The sequence below is a fragment of the Somniosus microcephalus genome, chromosome 4, assembly GCF_052327205.1.
Source record: "Somniosus microcephalus isolate GS21.2 chromosome 4, FLI_Smic_1.0, whole genome shotgun sequence".
NCBI classification, from domain to species: Eukaryota; Metazoa; Chordata; class Chondrichthyes; order Squaliformes; family Somniosidae; genus Somniosus; species Somniosus microcephalus.
In genome coordinates, this window is record NC_140990.1 from 58,497,537 (window position 1) to 58,524,047 (window position 26,511).

At 48.7% G+C, this 26,511-nt stretch overlaps 1 pseudogene; it reads left to right on the forward strand.

The window, feature by feature from the left end:
- The first annotated feature begins 133 nt into the window (after nucleotides 1-133).
- LOC147118988 (uncharacterized) lies at nucleotides 134-26,511 on the forward strand (annotated as a pseudogene).

A 26,511-nucleotide genomic window follows, 5' to 3' on the forward strand; every position in this document is an offset into this window, starting at 1 on the left:
TTTTCAGTCACTTTTTTCTAGTGCAGTTTACACAAATGGCCAGATTCATTAAGCTCAATTTCACAACCTGTTTTTTTCTGGGTTCTCTCTTACGCTCCCTTTTTCTTGTTTGAAATTCATTTTACAGGGTATTAGAAGGGGAGGATTTGCAGACGGGTAGCTCAAACCAAACAGCACATCAAGATCTAACCGAGCCACTCAATTAACCGGGACCTAAATATCATCCGCCTTTGAACATGGAAGCAAAAAGCACCGTTCACAGTGGGGAGAAACCGTACACGTGTTCTGTGTGTGGACGTGGCTTCAGCCGATCCTCTGGCCTGTCGAGACACAAGCGAGTTCACACTGGGGAGAGGCCGTTCATCTGCTCTGAGTGTGGGAAGGGTTTCACTCAGTCATCCCACCGACTGATACACCAGCGAGTTCACACCGGGGAGAGGCAGTTCACCTGCTCTGAGTGTGGGAAGGGATTCACTCAGTCATCCGACCTTGTGAAACACCAGCGAGTTCACATTGGTGAGAGGCCGTTCACATGCTCTGAGTGTGGAAAGGGATTCACTCGTTCATCCCACCCGCTGAAACACCAGCGAGTTCACAGTGACGAGAGACCTTTTAAATGCCCGGACTGTAGGAAGTGCTTTAAAAGTTCCGGGGAACTGACATGCCATCAACATCTTCACACTGACAAGAGGCCGTTCAGGTGCTCTCACTGTGGGACTGGGTTCAGGCGATCATCTGAACTCACTGTCCACCAGCGAGTTCACACTGGGGAGAGGTTGTTCACCTGTTCCGTGTGTGGGAAGGGATTCACTCAGTCATCCAACCTGCTGACACACCAACACATTCACACTGATAAGAGACCTTTTAAATGTTCTTACTGTGAGAAGAGATTAATAAGCAAAAATGATCTGCTGAGACACCAACGAATCCACACTGGAGAGAGGCTTTTCACCTGCTCCGAGTGTGGGAAGGGATTCACTCGGTCATCCGACCTTCTGAAACACCAGCAAGTTCACACTGGGGAGAGGCTGTTCACCTGCAAGGGATTCAGTCAGTCATTCAACCTGCTGAGACACTAGCGAATTCACACTGGGCTGGAGTTTAATAGACTGGAAAGATGTCAAAAAAATCAGCTTTGCTTTCAACACATTGTTGTAGATTTTTGTCTTTCCCACCTGAGTGTTTAGCATCACCTGGCTGGAGCTCAGAAAGGACAATCTGGGGGAGGATCGTACGGCGGGAACAGAACTTCAGCCTGGACACAGTCCTTCAGGGCCACACTGAGAGGGGCAAACGGCACTTTGGTCTTTCTCGTCTCTCTTCACTGACAGCAAAGTCTCCGTGTGGATTAATCTTGAGGCCTGTAAGGTCCAGATGATATCCACCCAAGGGCATTTAAAGAGATGGGACGGTGCTCTGTGAGCCCCTTGCCCGTATCATCAACAGCTCCATAGAGTCAGGGATTGTTCCCTGAGATTGGAAGGCAGCTCACCTCATTCCCATTTTCCAAATTGGGGACAGATCAGAGCCGGGGAACTACAGGCCCATCGGTGTGACCTCGATCACAGGGAAGATGCTTGAAGGGATCCTGAATGATGCTGTTTATGATCACCGGGTAAATGGAAGGGGCCGTTAGAGAGACTCAACATGGCTTCCGGTAAACAAGGTCACGTCTTACAAACCAGCTGGAGTTTTGTGAAGTTTTGTTAGGTTGGTGGATGAGGGGAATCCAGTTGACATTGTTGACCTCGGGTGTCAAACTCATTTTCTATGGTGGGTCTGATCCGATATCCTGGCACTTGTTGTGGGCCACATTCAGCAAAAATTATTAAATTAGGAATAAATGAAGATAAACTATATCAGTGATTATTTACAGTTAGATTTTATTTACAGCTGCTGCTGCTCCCGATCCCTGGCACCTCTCGGCTTGAACCGTTGCACCAACATTTGGAGCAAGTGACTGGGCTGAGGCCTGTCCTGGATAAAAACATGAGGATCCCTTGTCACCACAGAAACTGAGCACTCAAACCCCGAGGGGAAAGAGTCAGACTGTGATTGGAGGATCAGCGAGCACAAGCGGGGTGTGAGGGGCTTAGTGCTCACCCCAACTCCTCTTTCACCCCTACTCTCCAACCCCCTCACCCCAACTCCCCTTACACCCGACACTCCAACCCCCTCACCCCAACTCCTCTTTCACCCCTACTCTCCAACCCCCTCACCCCAACTCCTCTTTCACCCCTACTCTCCAACCCCCTCACCCCAACTCCTCTTTCACCCCTACTCTCCAACCCCCCTCACCCCAACTCCTCTTTCACCCCTACTCTCCAACCCCCCTCACCCCAACTCCTCTTTCACCCCTACTCTCCAACCCCCCTCACCCCAACTCCTCTTTCACCCCTACTCTCCAACCCCCCTCACCCCAACTCCTCTTTCACCCCTACTCTCCAACCCCCCTCACCCCAAATCCTCTTTCACCCCTACTCTCCAACCCCCTCACCCCAACTCCTCTTTCACCCCTACTCTCCAACCCCCCTCACCACAACTCCTCTTTCACCCCTACTCTCCAACCCCCCCTCACCCCAACTCCTCTTTCACCCCTACTCTCCAACCCCCCTCACCCCAACTCCTCTTTCACCCCTACTCTCCAACCCCCCTCACCCCAACTCCTATTTCACCCCTACTCTCCAACCCCCCTCACCCCAACTCCTTTCACCCCTACTCTCCAACCCCCCTCACCCCAACTCCTCTTTCACCCCTACTCTCCAACCCCCCTCACCCCAACTCCTCTTTCACCCCTACTCTCCAACCCCCCTCACCCCAACTCCTCTTTCATCCCTACTCTCCAACCCCCCTCACCCCAACTCCTCTTTCACCCCTACTCTCCAACCCCCCTCACCCCAAATCCTCTTTCACCCCTACTCTCCAAACCCCCTCACCCCAACTCCTCTTTCACCCCTACTCTCCAACCCCCTCACCCCAACTCCTCTTTCACCCCTACTCTCCAACCCACCTCACCCCAACTCCTCTTTCACCCCTACTCTCCAAACCCCCTCACCCCAACTCCTCTTTCACCCCTACTCTCCAACCCCCTCACCCCAACTCCTCTTTCACCCCTACTCTCCAAACCCCCCTCACCCCAATTCCACTTTCACCCCTACTCTCCAACCCCCCTCACCCCAACTCCTCTTTCACCCCTACTCTCCAACCCCCCTCACCCCAACTCCTCTTTCACCCCAACTCTCCAACCCCCCCTCACCCCAACTCCTCTTTCACCCCTACTCTCCAACCCCCCTCACCCCAACTCCTCTTTCACCCCTACTCTCCAAACCCCCTCACCCCAACTCCTCTTTCACCCCTACTCTCCAACCCTCCTCACCCCAACTCCTTTCACCCCTACTCTCCAGCCCCCTCACCCCAACTCCTCGTTTACCCCTACTCTCCAACCCCCCTCACCCCAACTCCTCTTTCACCCCTACTCTCCAACCCCCCTCACCCCAACTCCTCTTTCACCCCTACTCTCCAACCCCCCTCACCGCAACTCCTCTTTCACCCCTACTCTCCAACCCCCCTCACCTCAACTCCTCTTTCACCCCTACTCTCCAACCCCCCTCACCCCAACTCCTCTTTCACCCCTACTCTCCAACCCCCCTCACCCCAACTCCTCTTTCACCCCTACTCTCCTACACCCCTCACCCCAACTCCTCTTTCACCCCTACTCTCCTACACCCCTCACCTCAATTCACCAACCACTCTCTTGTATTTTCAAATGATGCTGGAGGTACTTCTAGTTGGGATCTTTCTTTATTCTGTCCACTCGAGGAGTGTGATAACAGACTTTTTCCTGTGAATATAGAGCTGGAGTATTGGGCCATGATGTGTTTACTTGTTCATGTTGTTGACTCTAAAAATTGAGTCTTGTGGTTTCAGACACCAGATAATCAAGCTCACAACAACAGATTGTCTTTCACTGACTTTATTAACAGCACTACAAAAATACAGACAGCTTATAGTTATCCAATCCAGAGAACAGAGATAATACAGTGGATTCAGAACTCTCTTCTCCCCAGGTCTGTTCTAACAAGCTGCGACTACACTGGTGATATTTATATTTAACTTGTTTACTACATTATTGACCTGGCCCTGCCCAAACCATAACCACAAGGATATCTGTGCATTGTTCTGACTAACCACAAGGCTGTGTCACAGCCCCCCTCACTGCATGGCATTCTGAAGGGGGAGGGTGAACAGTCAGAGGTCGTGGTTCACCTTGGGACCAATGACATTGGTAGGAAGAGGGATGAGGTCCTGCAGCAAGAATTTAGTGAGCTACGTAGCAGATTAAAGAGCAGGACCTCAAAGGTTGTAATCTCTGGATTACTCCCAGTGTCACGTGCTAGGGAGTATAGGAATAGGAGGATAGAGCAGATGAATGCGTGGCTAAAGAGTTGGTGCAGGAGGGAGGGCTTTAGTTTCCTGGATCACTGGGCCTGCTTCTGGGGAAGGTGGGACTTGTACAAGTCGGACGGGTTGCACCTGAACCAGAACGGGACAAATATCCTTGCGGGGAGGTTTGCTAACACGGTTCGGGGGGGTTTAAACTAAAATGGCAGGGGTTGGGAACCTGAGCAGGGAGACAGAGGAATGGGAAACAGGGATCAAAGCAAAAGATAGGAAGGAGAAAAACAAAAGTGGCAGTCAGAGAAATCAACGGTTTAAATCAAACGTGGCCACAGTAAATAATAATTCTAATAGGTCTAAGAGCATTAAAAAAAACAAGCCTGAAGGCTTTGTGTCTTAATGCGAGGAGCATTTGTAATAAGGTGGACGAATTGGCTGCGAAAATAGAGGTAAACGAATATGATTTGGTTGGGATTACGGAAACGTTTCTCAAGGATGGCCAAGACTGGGAACTCAACATCCAGGGGTATTCGATATTCAGGAAAGATAGGCAAAAAGGAAAGGGAGGTGGGGTAGCATTACTGGTTAAAGAAGGGATTAATACAATTGTAATGAAGGATATTAGCTCTGATGATGTGGAATCTGTATGGGTAGAATTGAGAAATACTAAGGGGAAAAAAACATTAGTGGGAGTGGTATATAGACCTCCCAACAGTAAGGCGGAGGTTGGGGATGGCATTAAAAGGGAAATTAAAGAAGCATGCAATAAGGGCACAGCAGTCATCATGGGTGACTTTAATCTACATATAGATTGGGCCAACCAAATTAGTAACAATACTGTGGAGGAGGAATTCCTGGAGTGTTTACGGGATGGTTTCCTGGACTAATATGTCGAGGAACCAACCAGAGATCAGGCCATCTTAGACTGGGTATTATGTAACGAGAAAGGGTTAATTAGCAATCTTGTTGTACGAGGCCCCTTGGGTCGGAGCGATCATAATATGATTCAATTCTTCATTAAGATGGAGAATGAAGTAGTTGACTCAGACACAAGGGTCCTCAATTTAAATAAAGGAAACTACGATGGTCTGAGGAGTGAGTTGGGTAGGATTGATTGGGGAATGGCACTCAAAGGGTTGACGGTGGATAGGCAATGGCAAACATTCAAAGACCGAATGGATGAGCTACAGAATTTGTTCATCCCAGTTTGTCATAAAAATAAAACAAAAAAGGTGACTTAACCGTGGCTAACAAGGGAAATTAGGGATCGCATAAGATCCAAGGAGAGGACATATAAATTGGCCAGAAAAAGCAATAATCCTGAGGATTGGGAGCAGTTTAGGATTTAACAAAGGAGGACAAAGGGATTAATTAAGAAAGGGAAAATAGAATATGAGCGTAAGCTAGCAGGGAACATAAAAACTGACTGTAAAAGCTTTTATAGATATGTGAAGATAAAAAGATTGGTGAAGTCAAGCGTAGGTCCCTTGCAGTCAGAATCAGGGGAATTTATAATGGGAAACAAAGAAATGGCAGACCAACTAAATTCATACTTTGGTTCTGTCTTCACAAAGGAGGACACAAATAACCTCCCAGAGATGCCGGGGAACATAGGGTCTGATGAAAGGGTGGAACTGAAAGAAATCAGTATTTGTAGGGAAATGGCATTAGGAAAATTGATGGGACTGAAGGCCGATAAATCCCCAGGGCCTGATAATCTACATCCCAGGGTACTTAAGGAAGTGGCCCTAGAAATAGTAGATGCATTGCTGGTCATCTTCCAGAACTCGATAGACTCTGGAACAGTACCCATGGATTGGAGGGTAGCTAATGTTACCCCACTATTCAAAAAAGGTAGTGGAGAAAAAGCGGGGAATTATAGACCGGTAAGCCTGACATCGGTAGTGGGGAAAATGCTAGAGTCTATTATAAAAGATGTAATAGCAGAGCACTTGGAAAACAGTGACAGGATCGGACAAAGTCAACATGGATTTACAAAAGGTAAATCATGCTTGACTAATCTACTAGAGTTTTTTGAGGATGTAACTGGTAAAATAGATAAGGGAGAACCAGTGGATGTGGTGTATTTGGACTTTCAGAAGGCTTTCGATAAGGTCCCACATAAGAGATTAGCGTGCAAAATTAAGGCACATGGGATTGGGGGCAAGGTATTGACTTGGATAGAGAACTGGTTGGCGGACAGAAAGCAAAGAGTTGGAATAAACGGGTCGTTTGCCGAGTGGCAGGCAGTGACTAGTGGGGTACCGCAAGGATCGGTCCTAGGACCCCAGCTGTTCACAATATATATTAATGATCTGGACGAGGGAATTAGATGTAATATCTCCAAATTTGCAGACGACACAAAGCTGGGTGGGAGGGTATGCTGTGAGGAGGATGTCGTGAAACTCCAGTACGATTTGGACAGGTTGGGTGATTGGGCAGAAACATGGCAAATGCAATATAATGTGGATAAATGTGAGGTTATCCACTTTGGTGGCAAAAACAGGAAGGCAGATTATTATTTGAATGGCAATAGATTGGGAGAAGGGGAAGTGCAACGAGACCTGGGTGTTATTGTGCACCAGTCGCTGAAGGTAAGCATGCAGGTGCAGCAGGCGGTTAAGAAGGCAAATGATATGTTGGCCTTTGTAGCAAGAGGGTTCGAGTACAGGAACAAGGATGTCTTGCTGCAGTTGTACAGGGCCTTGGTGAGACCGCACCTTGAGTATTGTGTGCAGTTTTGGTCACCTTACCTGAGGAAGGACGTTCTTGCCATGGAAGGAGTGCAGTGAAGATTCACCAGGCTGATACCTGGGATGGCAGGAATGACGTATGAGGAGAGATTGTGTCGATTGGGCTTATACTCACTGGAGTTTAGAAGATTGAGAGGGGATCTCATCGAAACCTATAAAATTCTGTCAGGCCTGGACAGACCAGATGCACGAAGGATGTTTCTGATGGCCAGGGGGTCCAGAACCAGGGGTCATAGTCTAAGGATAAGGGGTAAGCCATTTAGGACTGAAATGAGGAGGAATTTCTTCACCCAGAGAGTGGTGAACCTGTGGAATTCTCTGCCACAGAGGGCGGTGGAGGCCAGTTCATTAAATATATTCAAGAAGGAGTTGGATATATTTCTTACGGCTAAAGGGATCAAGGGATATGGGAGAAAGCAGGGACAGGGTACTGAATTTGGATGATCAGCCATGATCTCATTGAATGGCAGAGCAGGCTCGAAGGGCCGAATGGCCTGCTCCTGCTCCTATCTACTGTGTCACTATCACACACACACCCCGTTTCCTTCTTTCACATCTCCATACACAGACCATCTCTTTACACATCCCCTTTCTACACAATTGCAGCCGACATGAGCAAGGACATGAGGCTCATTAAAATACACACTCATTTCATGACAGCAAAGGTTACACTGGGACAAATCTTCAGTTATTTTCCATTACAGGCAAAATGCAGAGCGGCCCAGCAGCACATGGCACCTTAACAGAGTCTCATCGGCCTACAATATAGAGCTGGAGGATGGGCCCTGATCTGTTTACTTGTTCATCTCTTGTTCAATACATTTGCTGAATGCATTTACATTTAAAACCAGGTTCTGAGGCGTGATGCTCTATTCACACATCGAAGGTGAGAGAGATGCTGTGGGGCACACGCTAAGTCCAGTAGCTGAAAGTGATTAACAGACTGGGTTTTGTGTTTAGTGATCCCGGGCATGTTACCGATACCTTCCCTGGACACCAAGGCTAGGAGAGGCACTCTGGAAGGTATGGGGAGCTGGGACTTGTCCATGAGAGTAACCGAAGGTCTGAGAACTGAAATAATCTAGAGTTTGAAAGGAGAAATGGCCCAAAAGGACATCAATTAGTCTCCTCTTATCTTGGAGAAATCAAATACTCAACGCACACTGTGTGTTTGAAACAAAGCTGATTTTTACAGGTGTCAAAATATTAAACTCCAGCCCAGTTAGAGGGGTTATTGACATCAGCAGAAACAAACCTCTTGTCACAATGATCATGGTTCAGTGCTGGATGTGATTAACAGCAGCAATAACAGCAGAATCCAACCCCTGCAGTCACTTGTGAACTCGCTGGTGTTTCAGCAGGTTAGATGACTGAGTGAATCCCTTCCCACACACGGAGCAGGGAAATGGCCTCTCCCCAGTGTGAATATGCCGGTGTGTCAGAAGGTGGGATGAACGAGTGAATCCCTTCCCACACATGGAGCAGGTGAACGGCCTCTCCCCAGTGTGAGTGCGTTGGTGTTTCAGCAGATCCCTTCTGCTTTTAAAGCTCTGCTCAGAGTCAGCACAATTAAATGGTCTCTTATCAGTGTGAACAAGGTGATGTACAGCGAGGGTGGATGACTGAGTGAATCTCTTCCCACACACAGAGCAGGTGAACGGCCTCTCCCCGGTGTGAGTGCGCTGGTGTTGCATCAGATGCTTTTTGCTTTTAAAGCTCTTCTCACAGTCATAACATTTATTTAAACGATCTCTTATTAGAGTGAACAAGTTGGTGTGCAGCGAGGCTGGAGGAGTTAGTGAATCCCTTCCCACACACGGAGCAGGTCAATGGCCTCTCCCCAGTGTGACTATGTCGATGAGTTTCCAGCTTAGGTGGGTAATTGAATCCCTTCCCACAGTCCCCGCATTTCCAAGGTTTCTCCATGGTGTGGGTGTCCTTGTGTCTCTCCAGGTTGGACGATCAGTTGAAGCCTCGTCCACACACAGAACACGTGTACGGTTTCTGCCCGCTGTGAATGGTGCGATGTTTTTTCAGGCTGTGTAACTGGTTGAAGCTTTTTCCACAGTCAGTGCTCTGGAACACTCTCACTCGGGTGTGTGGGTCTCGGTGCTTTTCCGGTCACACTGATGTTTGAAATCTTTTCCCACAGACAGAACAAACAAACATTTCTCTTTCCACATTCAAAGGCCGATGTTATTCAGGTCCTGATGAATCGAGTGACTGTCAGATCTTGACATGATGTTTGGTTTGAGTTTCCCATCTGTAAATCCTCCCCTTCTAACACCCTGTAGAAGGAGTTTACAAAAGTCATCACTGTAAGTGCAGGATAAAAATAAAGAACAGACAATTCTAGTTTCTATGGAACATTCTTTCCTCTCTCGTTCCCTGAAAGCTGTAAATCCCCGTCCCACACACTCTCCCTCCTCCCTGTGCTGAAATCCAAACCCATTGCACGAGCTCCAAATTTTTTCCTCTGCTCCCAGTTTTCTTCCTCCTCTGAAGGTGCTGACTCTAGCTGGGTTCAGTTCTACACTCACTGGTTCCCCTCCCTCTCCTCCTGTGAAAGTGCTGACTCTGAATGGATTCAGTTCCACACTCACTGGTTCCCCACCTTAGGAACTGCTTCGGGCACTTTGTTGAAGACACACAAAGCAGAAGCACATTAATCTGATGGGAGATCACTGACACACGACAGAGGCTGGTGTCGGGAGCAGTGAGACCGGAGACCCAGTGAGTATTTAAACTCACTTTCGTGGGCTTTCTTTACAGAGGCTGGTTTCGGGAGCAGTGAGACCGGAGACCCAGTGAGTATTTAAACTCACTTTCCCGGGCTTTCTTTACAGAGGCTGGTGTCGGGAGCGGTGAGACCGGAGACCCAGTGAGTATTTAAACTCACTTTCGTGGGCTTTCTTTACAGAGGCTGGTGTCGGGAGCGGTGAGACCGGAGACCCAGTGAGTATTTAAACTCACTTTCGCGGGCTTTCTTTGCAGAGGCTGGTGTCGGGAGCGGTGAGACCGGAGACCCAGTGAGTATTTAAACTCACTTTCGCAGGCTTTCTTTGCAGAGGCTGGTGTCGGGAGCGGTGAGACCGGAGACCCAGTGAGTATTTAAACTCACTTTCGCAGGCTTTCTTTGCAGAGGCTGGTGTCGGGAGCAGTGAGACCGGAGATCCAGTGAGTATTTAAACTCACTTTCGCGGGCTTTCTTTACAGAGGCTGGTGTCGGGAGCAGTGAGACCGGCGACCCAGTGAGTATTTAAACTCACTTTCGCAGGCTTTCTTTGCAGAGGCTGGTGTCGGGAGCGGTGAGACCGGAGACCCAGTGAGTATTTAAACTCACTTTCGCGGGCTTTCTTTACAGTCATGCCAGGAGAGCCCAGCCCCGTGTTATGCTCCTCTTGCTCTATGTGGGAATTCAGGGACGCTGATTACACGTTTGATGAGTTGGTCATGCCGCAGGGTAGGGCTGCACAGGCAGAAGGGAAATGGGTGACCACCAGGTGGAGCAATAGAAGCAGGCAGGTAGTGCAAGGGACCCCTGTGGCCATCCCCCTTTCAAACAGGTATACCAATTTGGATACTGTTGAGGGGGATGACTCGCCAGGGGAAGGCAGCAGCAGCCAACTTCCTGGCACCGGGGGTGTTGCTGCTGCTCAGGAAGGGAGGAAAAAGTGTGGGAGAGCAATAATGGTAGGGGATTCTATCGTAAGGGGAACAGATAGGCGTTTCTGTGGCCATAGACGTGACTCCAGAATGGTTTGTTGCCTCCCTGGTGCCAGGGTCAAGGATGTCACTGAACGGCTGCAGGGCATTCTGAAGGGGGAGGGTGAACAGGCAGAGGTTGTGGTTCACATTGGGACCAACGACATAGGTAGGAAGAGGGATGAGGTCCTGCAGCAAGAATTTAGGGAGCTAGGTAGCAGATTAAAGAGTAGGACCTCAAAGGTTGTAATCTCTGGATTACTCCCGGTGCCACGAGTATAGGAATAGGAGGAAAGAGCAGATGAATGCGTGGCTAAAGAGTTGGTGCAGGAGGGAGGGCTTTAGTTTCCTGGATCACTGGGCCTGCTTCTGGGGAAGGTGGGACTTGTACAAGTCGGACGGGTTGCACCTGAACCAGAGCGGGACAAATATCCTTGCGGGGAGGTTTGCTAGCACTGTTCGGGGGGTTTAAACTAAAATGGCAGGGGGTTGGGAACCTGAGCAGGGAGACAGAGGAAAGGAAAACAGGGATAAAAGCAAAAGATAGGAAGGAGAAAAACAAAAGTGGCAGTCAGAGAAATCAACGGTTTAATTCAAACGTGGCCACAGTAAATAATAATTCTAATAGGTTTAAGAGCATTAAAAAAACAAGCCTGAAGGCTTTGTGTCTTAAAGCGAGGAGCATTTGTAATAAGGTGGACGAATTGGCTGCGCAAATAGAGGTAAACGAATATGATTTGGTTGGTGATGGGCCTTCAATAACCACAAAACTAGAAGTTATAGACTTAAACAAGTTGGCTTTTAATCACTAAGATCAGAGCTAACATCTCAACACGCCGACTGGTTCACAGGAATGAGTCATACAGATCCTGGGATCTTTATGTAAGAGAAGTCAGGGGCGGAGCCAAGAGCCAAGACCTGGAACCTCCCAGGTTAGTCGGGAAAGAGGAAGTGAAACTATACACAGTGGGGGAGGGTAATATACATGAGTGCAAAACGAATACAGGATCAAGACAAACAGATTTCATTACATTCACCCCTTCCATAGATTTAGTCCATCGGGGTGATGTTTCTTAAAAGTTGGTATAAGTGAGTCTGTCAGGAGGTTTTGCAGTTCTCAGTGATCGGCGCAAAGCCGGTTGAGGTGCCTCTAGGGGAGTGGATTCTGGTTCCTCCGCTGTCCGGGCCTCCGCAGTGTCTTCCAGGTTATCTGCAGTGTCCTCCAGGTTAAAGTTGGGTATTGATACCTCTGGGCGTCCTGTCTCTTTGTGGTGTTTCGGGCCTCGAGACATTGCCGCTGTAGTAGGACTCCTGGGTGAACTTCTGTGTGGGGACTCCGGCGGCGTAGAGCTGGTCTGAGACCTGGATGGGGAAGATGGCTGATTCCAAGATGGCGGTCCCCTCGGCGTGCAGGAGGCGGTGAGGGCCGCATGGCCGGAAGAATAAGAGTCAGAGTTTTTCTGGGCCACGTCCAGCGATCGCGCAGTGGCCACTGCCTTTTTTAAGTCCAGGACCTCCTTTTCCAGCAGTCTCTGCTGGATATAATTCGATTTGAGGCCCGTGATGAAGGAATCGCGGACCAATTCGTCAGAGTACGCGTTGGCCGTCACGGCCTTGCAGTTACAGTCCCGGACCAGGTCCTTTAGGCCCTGTAAGAAATCGTCCATTGATTCCTCTGGTCGCTGCCTGCGTGTAGCCAGCAGATGTCTGGCGTACACTTCGTTTACCGGCCTCTGGTATTGGGCCTTCAGGATAGTGATGGCCTCTGTGTAAGAGGTGGCGTCCCGGATGAACGAATAAATCCGATGACTTACGCGAGTAGTCAGTAGACTCAGTTTATCTACCTCGCTAGCGGATGAGGCCCCCGCGAAGAGTTCGAAGCGTTTGAGCCAGTGTCCAAATTGATTTGATGCTTCAGCAGAATGTGGATCCAAGTCCAGACGCTCTGGTTTTAGGAGTCGATCCATCCTAGTATTCTTTAGTGATTAAAATTGATGGGCCTTCAATAACCACAAAACTAGAAGTTATAGACTTAAACAAGTTGGCTTTTAATCACTAAGATCAGAGCTAACATCTCAACACGCCGACTGGTTCACAGGAATGAGTCATACAGATCCTGGGATCTTTATGTAAGAGAAGTCAGGGGCGGAGCCAAGAGCCAAGACCTGGAACCTCCCAGGTTAGTCGGGAAAGAGGAAGTGAAACTATACACAGTGGGGGAGGGTAATATACATGAGTGCAAAACAAATACAGGATCAAGACAAACAGATTTCATTACAATTGGGATTACTGAAACGTGGCTCAAGGATGGCCAAGACTGGGAACTCAACATCCAGGGGTATTCGATATTCAGGAAAGATAGGCAAAAAGGAAAGGGAGGTGGGGTAGCATTACTGGTTAAAGAAGGGATTAATACAATTGTAATGAAGGATATTAGCTCTGATGATGTGGAATCTGTATGGGTAGAATTGAGAAATACTAAGGGGAAAAAAACATTAGTGGGAGTGGTATATAGACCTCCAAACAGTAAGGCGGCGGTTGGGGATGGCATTAAAAGGGAAATTAAAGAAGCGTGCAATATGGGCACAGCAGGTATCATGGGTGACTTTAATCTACATATAGATTGGGCCAACCAAATTAGTAACAATACTGTGGAGGAGGAATTCCTGGAGTGTTTACGGGATGGTTTCCTGGACTAATATGTCGAGGAACCAACCAGAGATCAGGCCATCTTAGACTGGGTATTATGTAACGAGAAAGGATTAATTAGCAATCTTGTTGCACGAGGCCCCTTGGGTCGGAGCGATCATAATATGATCGAATTCCTCATTAAGATGGAGAATGAAGTAGTTGACTCAGAGACTAGGGTCCTCAATTTAAATAAAGGAAACTACGATGGTCTGAGGAGCGAGTTGGGTAGGATTGATTGGGGAATGGCACTCAAAGGGTTGACGGTGGATAGGCAATGGCAAACATTCAGACCAAATGGATGAGCTACAGAATTTGTTCATCCCAGTTTGGCATAAAAATAAAACAAAAAAGGTGACTCAACCGTGGCTAACAAGGGAAATTAGGGATAGCATAAGATCCAAGGAGAGGACATATAAATTGGCTAGAAAAAGCAATAATCCTGAGGATTGGGAGCAGTTTAGGATTCAACAAAGGAGGACAAAGGGATTAATTAAGGGAAAATTGAATATGAGAGTAAGCTTGTAGGGAACATAAAAACTGACTGTAAAAGCTTTTATAGATATGTGAAGAGAAAAAGATTGGTGAAGTCAAGCGTAGGTCCCTTACAGTCAGAATCAGGGGAATTTATAATGGGAAACAAGGAAATGGCAGACCAACTAAATAGATACTTTGGTTCTGTCTTCACAAAGGAGGACACAAATAACCTCCCAGAGATGCCGGGGAACATAGGGTCTGATGAAAGGGAGGAACTGAAAGAAATCAGTATTTGTAGGGAAATGGTGTTAGGAAAATTGATGGGACTGAAGGCCGATAAATCCCCAGGGCCTGATGGTCTACATCCCAGGGTATTTAAGGAATTGGCCCTAGAGATAGTAGATGCATTGCTGGTCATCTTCCAGAACTCGATAGACTCTGGAACGGTACCCATGGATTGGAGGGTAGCTAATGTTACCCCACTATTCAAAAAAGGTAGGAGAGAAAATGCGGGGAATTATAGACCGGTAAGCCTGACATCGGTAGTGGGGAAAATGCTAGAGTCTATTATAAAAGATGTAATGGCAGAGCACTTGGAAAGCAGTGACAGGATCGGACAAAGTCAACATGGATTTACAAAAGGTAAGTCATGCTTGACTAATCTACTAGAGTTTTTTGAGGATGTAACTGGTAGTGTGGATGGGGGAGAACCAGTGGATGTGGTGTATTTGGACTTTCAGAAGGCTTTCGATAAGGTCCCACATACGAGATTAGCGTGCAAAATTATGGCACATGGGATTGGGGGCAAGGTATTGACTTGGATAGAGAACTGGTTGGCGGACAGAAAGCAAAGAGTTGGAATAAACGGGTCGTTTTCCGAGTGGCAGGCAGTGACTAGTGGGGTACCGCAAGGATCGGTCCTAGGACCCCAGCTGTTCACAATATATATTAATGATCTGGACGAGGGAATTGGATGTAATATCTACAAATTTGCAGACGACACAAAGCTGGGTGGGAGGGTAAGCTGTGAGGAGGATGTCGTGAAACTCCAGTATGATTTGGACAGGTTGGGTGATTGGGCAGAAACATGGCAAATGCACTATAATGTGGATAAATGTGAGGTTATCCACTTTGGTGGCAAAAACAGGAAGGCAGATTATTATTTGAATGGCAATAGATTGGGAGAAGGGGAAGTGCAAAGATACCTGGGTGTTATTGTGCACCAGTCGCTGAAGGTAAGCATGCAGGTGCAGCAGACGGTTAAGAAGGGAAATGGTATGTTGGCCTTTGTAGCAAGAGGGTTCAAGTACAGGAACAAGGATGTCTTGCTACAGTTGTACACGGCCTTGGTGAGACCGCACCTTGAGTATTGTGTGCAGTTTTGGTCACCTTACCTGAGGAAGGACGTTCTTGCCATGGAGGGAGTGCAGCGAAGATTCACCAGGCTGCTACCTGGGATGGCAGGTATGACGTATGAGGAGAGATTGTGTCGATTGGGCTTATACTCAATGGAGATTAGAAGATTAAGAGTGGATCTCATCAAAAGCTATAAAATTCTGTCAGGTCTGGACAGACTAGATGCAGGAAGGATGTTTCTGATGGCCGGGGAGTCCAGAACCAGGGGTTCTAGTCTAAGGATAAGGGGTAAGCCATTTAGGACTGAAATGAGGAGGAATTTCTTCACCCAGAGAGTGGTGAACCTGTGGAATTCTCTGCCACAGAGGGCGGTGGAGGCCAGTTCATTAAATATATTCAAGAAAAAGTTGGACATATTTCTTGAGGCTAAAGGGATCAAGGGATATGGGGAGAAGGCAGGGACAGGGTACTGAATTTGAATGATCAGCCATGATCTCATTGAATGGTGGAGCAGGCTCGAAGAGCCCAATGGCCTACTCCTGCTCCTATCTTCTATGTTTCTATGGAGCCTCCCGAGAGTACGGCCCCCTTCCAGCCAGTATTTACAGGAGCTGGGGCATGGAAAAGTGTCTAACTGAAATTAGTGATATATTTATTTGCACAAACCAAGCCCAAAAATAATGAATAATTTCTCCTTCATTTACAGACGCTCCCTGACCAGTCACCAATTCTCCTTCATTTACAGACGCTCCCTGACCAGTCACCATTTCTCCTCCATTTACAGACACTCCCTGACCAGTCACCATTTCTCCTCCATTTACAGATGCTCCCTGACCAGTCACCATTTCTCCTCCATTTACAGACACTCCCTGACCAGTCTCCATTTCTCCTCCATTTACAGACGCTCCCTGACCAGTCACCAATTCCAATTTCCAATTCAAATGCTTTATTGGCATGAAAGTTTACAGAGAACCATATTGCCAAAGCTTACATAGCAAAAAGGTACAGTTTTCCAAAATTCTGTAGGTGTCAATCGATTTGACATTTGTTGGGTACATACAATATTACTTTTAAACAATATTAATTTTAAACAGTCTTTCTACTTCATTTGGTACGTTCAATATTACTTTTAAACAGTCTTACTTTTAAACAGTCCTCAGGTTGTGACATGTTGTTACATATTTGGCCCCAAGGTATGGTCTGTCTCCTTCTCCCAGGACTAATCTCAATTTTGACAGGTCATCCAATTCCTTGAAATCTGGGGTTGTTTGGCTTAGCTTGTTGAATAATATGTTTCTTGATGTGTTGAATTTTTCACATTTTAGGAGGAAATGCATTTCTGTTTCAACCTCGCCGGCCAGACATTGATCGCATATTCTATTCTCTCTAGGCTGCCAGGATTTCTTGTATCTGCCTTTTTCAATTTCCAGTTGGTGGTCGCTTAGTCTGTACCTGGTGAGGGTCTGTCTCTGTTTTGTGTCTCTGATGGTCGTGAGGTAGTCTGCCAGTTTATATTCTCTTTTTAGGGCCCGGTAACATTCTAATCTGCTTTGGCTTTCGGTTATTTTGTTCCAATGTTCCAGGTAGGTTTCTTTGCATTGTTTAATGATTTGGTTCACTCGGATTGGTGTTTGGACGGCTGTGTTGGTCTGGGGCTGGTCAGGGTCCGGCTGAGTACTTAGTTTCAGTAGCAGCTGACTCAGGGGACTCTTTTCTGGGTTTAGCTCTTGGGTCTGAAAGGCTTTGAAATGAAGGGTGTCTGGGGAGCTAGATTTGAGGTGATTTAGGAAGTTTAGTGCTCGTTTTTGGATGTTTATTATCAGTGGGTATCTGCCTAGTTCGGCTCTGCATGCATTTGTTGGCGTTTTTCTTTGGGTGCGAAGGATGCTTCGGCAGAATTCTGCATGTAGGGCTTCTATTGTGTGTTTTTCCCATTTAGTGTAGCTTTGGTGATTTAGCGGGCCCCATACTTCACTACCGTACAGTGCAATGGGCAGGATTATGCTGTCAAATATTTTGAGCCAGATTTTGATTGGGATTTGGATGTTGTAGAATTTTCTTATTGCATATAGGGCTCTTCGGGCTTTTTCTTTTAGTGCATTCACTGCTATGCTGAAGCTCCCTGATGCTGTAATAGTTAGACCAAGGTAGGTGTAGCTCATAGTGTGTCCTATAGTGGTATCACTGAGGGTAAACTGGTATTTGTTTTCCTGACATCTGGGCCTTTTTTGAAAAATCATGATGTTGGTTTTCTTTAGATTTACTGTTAGAGCCCAATTTTGGCAGTATTTGTCGAGTAGGTCCAGTTGTTGCTGTAATCCCTGTTCTGTGGGAGACAGCAGAACCAGGTCGTCCACATAGAACAGGGATTTCACTTCTCCATCAAGGAGACGGAGACCTGGTGACTCGCTTTGCTCCAGCATGTCTGCTAATTCATTTATGTATATGCTGAACAGGGTCGGGCTCAAATTGCAGCCCTGTCGGACGCCTCTTCTCTGGGTGAAGAAATCGGTGCGTTTGTCTCCAATTTTGACCCCGCATTTGTTTTTCAGATACATTGATTTAATAAGGTCATAGACTTTGCCCCCTATTCCACACTGAAGAAGTTTATAATAGAGCCCTTCGTGCCATATAGAGTCAAAGGCTTTCTTGAAGTCGATGAAACAGGCGAATATTTCCCCATTTTTTGTTTGGTGTATATGTTTTTCAATGAGGGTGTGAAGGGTATAGATATGGTCGGCGGTGCGGTGTTTTGGAAGAAAGCCTATTTGGTTTTTTCTGAGGATATTATGTTTGTTAAGAAAATCAAGTAATCTACTATTTAGAATACTGCAGAATAACTTCCCTAGACAACTGTTGACACCATTTCTCCTCCATTTACAGACGCTCCCTGACTCACTTCCTGTCTGTCCCGGAGTTTGGCGCTTTGTTGAGATTCGGGCCGGAGTGAAACGGGAACCCGCGGGTGGGGGCGGATAATGTTCACTGCTCTTATAATCGGGCCTGGGGCCGCACTCGGGGTGTGTGAAGCCCGCGTCCCCCTGGGGTTCATTAACCCGCTGCTCTCTGACCTGCTGCAGCCTCGCCACCCGCGCATGGTCAGCTCACACTGCCCAACAATCAACCGCTCCCGCACATACTCAGCTCACCTTTTGTTGTTCAGGTTCAAAGGTCATGCCCCGCCCCCTGCACACTCTGATTGATTGAAGGACCCGCCGCCTGCTCGTTCCTCCAGTCCCGCCCCACTCTTTCTATTGGTCCGGACGACCCGTCAATCATCCGGGCAGTGTGATCTGAGCATGCGCCGACCATGACAGCAGCCGCTGACACATCAGGTGAGAGCTCGGGGAGCGGGTTCTTGAACCCCGGGGGACGTGGGCCGCTCACACCCCGAGCTCGGGGAGCGGGTTCCTCAACCCCGGGGGACGCGGGCCGCTCACACCCCGAGCTCGGGGAGCGGGTTCATGAACCCCGGGGGGACGCGGGACGCTCACACCCCGAGCTCAGGGAGTGGGTTCATGAACCCCGGGGGGACGCGGGCCGCTCACACCCCGAGCTCGGGGAGCGGGTTCATGAACCCCGGGGGGACGCGGGACGCTCACACCCCGAGCTCAGGGAGCGGGTTCATGAACCCTGGGGGGACGCGGGCCGCTCACACCCCGAGCTCAGGGAGCGGGTTCATGAACCCCGGGGGGACGCGGGACGCTCACACCCCGAGCTCAGGGAGCGGGTTCATGAACCCTGGGGGGACGCGGGCCGCTCACACCCCGAGCTCAGGGAGCGGGTTCATGAACCCCGGGGGGACGCGGGCCGCTCACACCCCGAGCTCAGGGAGCGGGTTCATGAACCCTGGGGGGACGCGGGCCGCTCACACCCCGAGCTCAGGGAGCGGGTTCATGAACCCTGGGGGGACGCGGGCCGCTCACACCCCGAGCTCAGGGAGCGGGTTCATGAACCCCGGGGGGACGCGGGCCGCTCACACCCCGAGCTCAGGGAGCGGGTTCATGAACCCCGGGGGGACGCGGGCCGCTCACACCGCGAGCTCAGGGAGCGGGTTCATGAACCCTGGGGGGACGCAGGCCGCTCACACCCCGAGTGCGACCCCAGGCCCCATTATTAAAACACTCAATATTATCCGCTTCACAAACACCCAGGGTAGGCCTCAGGCCCTGAACAAGAGCCTCCGGGCCGGGCGTTTGCCCCGAGCGGGGTGGCAGCTGCGGGGCTTTCTCCCGGTGACAGGCCCGGGGTAACGGCCGCCATCTTGAGAGGCTCAGGGGGCAGCAGGGCGCATGCGCGGCCCCCTTGGCCAGGAACCAGGAGGAGAGAATCTTGTCAATTTCTATCCTGGACACTCAGTGATGGCTTTTGTAAACTCCTTTTACAGGCTGTGAGAAGGGCAGCATTTACACACCGCAAACTCAAACCAAACAACAACTTACTTTTATATAGCACCTTTAAAACGCCACAGTAGCGCAGTCAGACAATAATTGACACACATACTTTGCTTGTGGTCCAGTGCACTGACACAAAGTTCCTTCACAACTGCAACAATTTTATTACAGTTGCTGTGAAGGCTGCGCTCACTCTGCTCGTACACCTGGTTTCCAAAGGATGCAAAACAGGACTAATGCTGCTGAGCTCTGCTCTTTTTGATCAGAAAATATCAACCGTTTAGCCTCACCAGGAAATGCACAAAAGAGGCAGCAGTGCTCATTGGCTGCCCAGGAAAGTCCTATTTAGATTAAACTCTTTCACCCAGAAACATAGAAGATAGGAGCAGGAGTAGGCCATTCGGCCCCTCGAGCCTGCTCCGCCATTCAATGAGATCATAGCTGATCATCCAAATTCAGTACCCTGTCCCTGCCTTCTCCCCATATCCCTTGATCCCTTTAGCCTTAAGAAATATATCTAACTCCTTCTTGAATATATATTTTAATGAATTGGCCTCAACTGCCTTCTGAGGTACAGAATTCCACAGGTTCACCACTGTCTGGGTGAAGAAATTCCTCCTCATCGCTGTCCTAAATGTCCTACCCCGTATCCTGAGACTGTGACCCCCTCGTTCTAGACCCCCCCCCAGCCAGGGGAAACATCCTCCAGTCTGTCTAGCCCTGTCAGAATTTTGTACGTTTCAATGAGATCCCCTCTCATTCTTCTAAACTCTAGTGAATACAGACCTAGTCGACCCACTCTCTCTTCATACGACAGTCCTGCCATCCCAGGAATCAGTCTGGTGAACCTTCGCTGCACTCCCTCTATGGCAAGTACATCTTTCTTAGGTAAGGAGACCAAGACTGCACACAGTACTCCAGGTGTGGTCTCACCAAGGCCCTGTATAACTGTAGTAAGACATCCTTGCTCTTGTACTCAAATCCTCTTGCAATGAAGGCCAACATGCCATTTGCCTTCCTAACTGCTTGCTGCACCTGCATGTTTGCTTTCAGTGACTGGTGTACAAGTACACCCAGGTCCCTTTATACATCAACATTTCCCAATCTATCACCATTTAAATAATACTTTGCCTTTCTGTTTTTCCTACCGAAGTGGATAACTTCACATTTATCCACGTTATACTGCATCTGCTATGTATTTGCCCACTCACTCAACTTGTCTAAATCGCCTTGAAGCCTCTTTGCATCCTCCTCACAACTCACAATCCCACCTAGTTTTGTGTCGTCAGCAAACTTGGAAATATTACATTTGGTTCCCTCATCCAAATCATTGATATATATTATGAATAGCTGGGGGCCAAGCACTGATCCCTGCGGTATCCCACTAGTCACCGCCTGCTACCCCAAAAAAGACCCGTTTATTCCTACTCTCTGTTTCCTGTCTGTTAACCAATTTTCAATCCATGCCAGAATATTTCCCCCAACCCCATGTACTTTACTTTTGCACACTAACCTCTTATGTGGGACTTTATCAAAGGCCTTCTGAAAATCCAAATACACCACATCCACTGGTTCTCCCTCATCCATTCTACCAGTTACATCCTCAAAAAACTCCAGTAGGTTTGTCAAACATGATTTCCCTTTCATAAATCCATGCTGACTTTGTCTAATCCATTGATATTTTCTAAGTGTCGTGTTATCACATCCTTCATAATAGACTCTAGCATTTTCCCTACTACTGATGTTAGGCTAACCGGTCTGTAGTTCCCTATTTTCTCTCTCCCTCCTTTTTTAAATAGTAGGATTACATTTGCCACCCTCCAATCTGCAGGAACTGTTCCATAATCTATAGAATTTTGGAAGATGACAGTTGGTAGCACTCTCGCCTCTGAGGCATAAGGTTGTCAGTTCAAGTCCCACTCCAGAGACTTGAGCACAAAAATCCAGGCTGACACTCCAGTGCCGTACTGAGGCAGTGTCAGAGGTGGCGTCTTTTGGATGAGACGTTAAACTGAGGCCCTGTCTGCTCTCTCAGGTGGATGTAAAAGATCCTATGACACTATTTTGAGAAAGAAAGACTTGCATTTATATAGTGCTTTCATGACCACCAGATGTCTTGAAGTGCTTTATAGCCAATGAAGTAATTTTGAGGTGTAGTCACTGTTGTAATGTGGGAAAGAGCAGGGGAATTATCCCCGGTGTCCTAGCCAATGTTTATCCCTCAATCAACATAACAAAAGGATAATAGCAAAATACTGTGGATGCTGGAAATCTGAAATAACAACAGAAAATGCTGGAAACGCTCAGCAGGCCAGGCAGCATCCGTAGAGAGAGAAACAGAGTTAACAAAATGATAGATTATCTGGTCATTATCACATTGCTGTTTGTGGGAGCTTGCTGTGTGCTAATTGACTGCCGCATTTCCTGCATTACAACAGTGACTACACTTCAAAAGTACTTCATTGGCTGTAAAGCACTTTGGGTCGTCCGGGGGTGGTGAAAGGCGCTATATAAATGCACCAGAGACCTCTTCTGGCTGATGGTTGACTGACAGCCGAGAGTCCGTGCATGCGCACACGGGACGCCAGTTTGTACCCCTACCGGTCACCAAGGGTAATAACCGCACATGCCCAGAGGAGACCAACCCCCTCCCCCACACGGGGCTGCGCCTGCACACTCGGATCCTGTCGGACGGAGTCGGCGCGGGGCATTCCGGGAAAGGCCTTGGTGTCGGTTACAGAGTCGTGATCGGTGACGCGAAGTGAGTTTTCTCCGCTCCGATTGGGTGGAGAATCGCGCGGGGTGGGGGGAGGGGTGGATCGGGAGAGAATAAAGAGAAATAGAAAAACCTGAGAGTCCGCGAGGCCCCGGACCGAGCGGCGTCAGTTGGATGGAGCACGTGATCTCCTCGGGGAAACATGACCCGGGCCCGCGGCCTGATTGACGGGAGCTCCCGACCAATAGGGAGCGAGCGGGGCGTGGCTGGAGGAGCGAGCCGGCGGCGGGTCCTCCAACCAATCGGGGAGCCCGAGGGGCGGGACTAGCGCCGGCTGATTGTCTGATCCGCAGGGCAGCGAGTTTCTCCAGTCCCTTGTTCAGGGCCCGGGACCAGGGGAGGCTGTGGGCCTTTATTCCCCTTATTGGACACAAGGCTCTTTGTCTCACAACACACTGGCTCAGATTTTAATGCAGACTTTTTAAATTCATCAATAAAAGCAGATAAACCCCGTGCTTCTGTGGCACAAACTTTCTAATATTTTATAGAATCATAGAATGGTTACAGCACAGAAGGAGGCCATTCAGCCCGTCGAGCCCGTGCCGGCTCACTGCAAGACCACTTCAGCTAGTCCCACTCCCCGCCCTTTCCCCGTAACCCTGCAAATTTCTTTACTTCAGGTACTTATCCAATTCCCTTTTGAAAGCCGTGATTGAATCTGCCTCCACCACCCTTTCAGGCAGTGCATTCCAGATCCTAACCACTCGCTGCGTAAAAAAGTTTTTCCTCATGTCGCCTTTGGTTCTTCTGCCAATCCCCTTAAATCTGTGTCCTCTGGTTCTCGACCCTTCCACCAATGGGAACAGTTTCTCTCTATCTACCCTGTCCAGACCCCTCATGATTTTGAACACCTCCATCAAATCTCCTCTCAACCTTCTCTGCTCTAAGGAGAACCACCCCAGCTTCTCCAGTCTATCCACGTAACTGAAGTCCCTCATCCCTTATCCCTGGAACCATTCTTGTAAATCTTTTCTGCACCCTCTCTAAGGCCTTCACATCCTTCATAAAGTGCGGTGCCCAGAATTGGACACAATACTCCAGTTGAGGCCGAACCAGTGTTTTATAAAGGTTCATCATAACTTCCTGGCTTTTGGACTCTATGCCTCTATTTATGAAGCCCAGGATCCCGTATGCTTTTTTAACCGCTTTCTCAACCTGCCCTGCCACCTTCAACGATTTGTGCACACATACCCCCAGGTCTCTCTGTTCATGCACCCACTTTAGGATTGTACCCTTTAGTTTATATTGCCTCTCCTCGTTCTTCCTAACAAAATGTACCACTTCGCACTTTTCTGCATTAAATTTCATCTGCCACGTGTCCACCCATTCCACCAGCCTGTCTATGTCTTCCTGAAGTCTATCACTATCCTCCCCATTGTTCACTGTACTTCCAAGTTTTGTGTCATCTGCAAATTTTGAAACTGTGTCCTGTACACCCAAGTCTAAATCATTAATATAGATCAAGAAAAGCAGTGATCCTAGTACCGACCACTGGGGGACACCACTGTGTACCTTCCTCCAGTCCGAAAAACAACCATTCACCACTACTCTCTGTTTTCTGTCACTTAGCCAATTTTGTATCCATGCTGCCACTGTCCCTTTTATTCCATGGGCTTCAACTTTGCTGGCAAGCCTATTATGTGGCACTTTGTCAAACGCCTTTTGGAAATCCATGTACACCACGTTAACCGCATTGCCCTCATCAACCCTCTCTGTTACCTCATCAAAAAACTCAATCAGAATCAGAGCGGCCGGGCCCGGCGAACGTGCGGCCAGGGCCCCGGCACCAGGAAACCCAGGGTGCAGCGCCTCCCCCATCCGAGCTGCCGCTTCCCGGTTTCTTCAGCTGGTTTCACCGAGTCTGACTTGGGGCAAAGGACAGGAGCCAGGCTCCCAGAATGGCCCGCGGCCCCGGGGAGCATGCGCACTCTCAGCGGGGAAATCAGCGCCTTGGATAGAGCGGTTTCTGGGGCGCGGGGAATTGTGGGTGCTGCGGCCGCCATTAGTCAGCGGCTGTGGGGAAGAGTTTTATTGCAGGCTAATGGAAGTTAGGTCCCTGGCCGTCTGTGTAGGTCTTTCTTGGTGCTTCAGTTTGAGCTGGAGTGGAGATGGAGGAGAAGCTGCTGGGTTTAACCCCCAGTACTTCTGAGCCCAGGAGGACCCAACAATTTCCAATGTGAGACTGTCAAGGGAGGTGGATTCTGGGGGAGATTAGGTTGTTACACAGACACTGTCCCTACAGTGTAAAAGAGTATTGTTTTAGGAACAAGTATTTCTGTAAAGGCTTTTAATCCGTTTTACATACAGATTTTAAAAATTAATTCTTGGGATATGGGCATCGCTAACAAGGCCAGCATATATTGCCAATCCCCAGTGTCCTGTTGAGAAGGTGGTGGTGGACCGTCTTCTTGAACCGCTGCTGTCCGTGTGGTGAAGGTACTCCCACAATGCCAGGAGTTACCAAATTTTGACTCAGCAATGAACGGTGATATTTGTCCAAGTCAGGATGGTGAGTGACTTGGAGGGGAACTTGGTGGTGATTGTGTTCCCATGTACCTGCTTCCCTTGTCCTTCTACGAGCTGGAGGTCGCAGGTTTGGGAGCTTTTGTCAAAGTTGTTGTCGAGCTGCAGATGCATAAAGTCTCTCTCCTTTGGCCCCTCCCACTCCCACCTCTCTCTCTCTCTCTCCTCCCATAGAGGTCAGCGTCGTGTGTAGGCCCAGACCAGGTGGCAGGTTTCCTTCCCTGAAGGACATCAGTGAACCAGTTGGGTTTTTACAACAATCCGGCAGCTTTCATGGTCACTTTTTTCTGGTGCCGACCCCACAAATGACCAGATTCATTGAGCTCAATTTCATAACTTGCCTTTGTGGTTTTTCTGGGTTCTCTCTCACGCTCCCTTTTTCCTGTTTTAAATTCGTTTTACAGGGCATTAGAAAGGGAGGATTTGAAGACGGGAAACTCAAACAAAACATCACATCAAGATCTGACAATTACTTGATTAATTGGGACCTGAATATCATCAGCCTTTGAACATGGAAGCAAAAAGCACCATTCACAGCGGGGAGAAAATTTACACATGCTCTGTGTGTGGACAAAGCTTCAGCCGATCATCCAACCTGGAAAGACACAAGCGCAGTCACACTGGGGAGAGGCCATTCCCCTGCTCTGAGTGTGGGAAGGGATTCACTAATTCATCCCACCTCCTGACACATCAGCAAGTTCACACTGGGGAGAGGCTGTTCACCTGTTCCGTGTGTGGGAAGGGTTTCACTCGTTCATCCACCCTGCTGGCACACCAGCGCATTCACACTGGGGAGAGGCCGTTCACTTGCTCTGAGTGTGGGAAGGGATTCACTCAGTCATCCAATCTGCTGAATCACCAGCGAGTTCACACTGACAAGAGACCTTTTAAATGCCCGGACTGTGGGAAGTGCTGTAAAATTTCCAGGGAACTGACGTGCCATCAACATGTTCACACCGACGAGAGACCGTTCAGGTGCTCTCACTGTGGGACTGGGTTCAGGCAGTCATCCGACCTCACTGTACACCTGCACACTCACACTGGGGAGAGGCCGTTCAGATGCTCACACTGTGGCACTGGGTTCAGGCGATCATCTGAACTCACGATACATCAGCGCGCTCATTCTGGGCAGAGGCCGTTCACCTGCTCCGTCTGTGGGAAGGGATTCACTCAGTCATCCTACCTTCTGATACACCAGAGAGTTCACACTGGAGAGAGTAGTTCACCTGCTCCATGTGTGGGAAGGGATTTACTCAGTCATCTGACCTTCTGATACACCAGCGAGTTCACACTGGGGAGAGGCCTTTCACCTGCTCTGTGTGTGGGAAGAGATTCACCCTGTCATCCACCCTGCTGACACACCAGCGAGTTCACACTGGGGAGAGGCCATTCACCTGCTCCATGTGTGGGAAGGGATTCACTCGGTCCTCCCACATGCTGA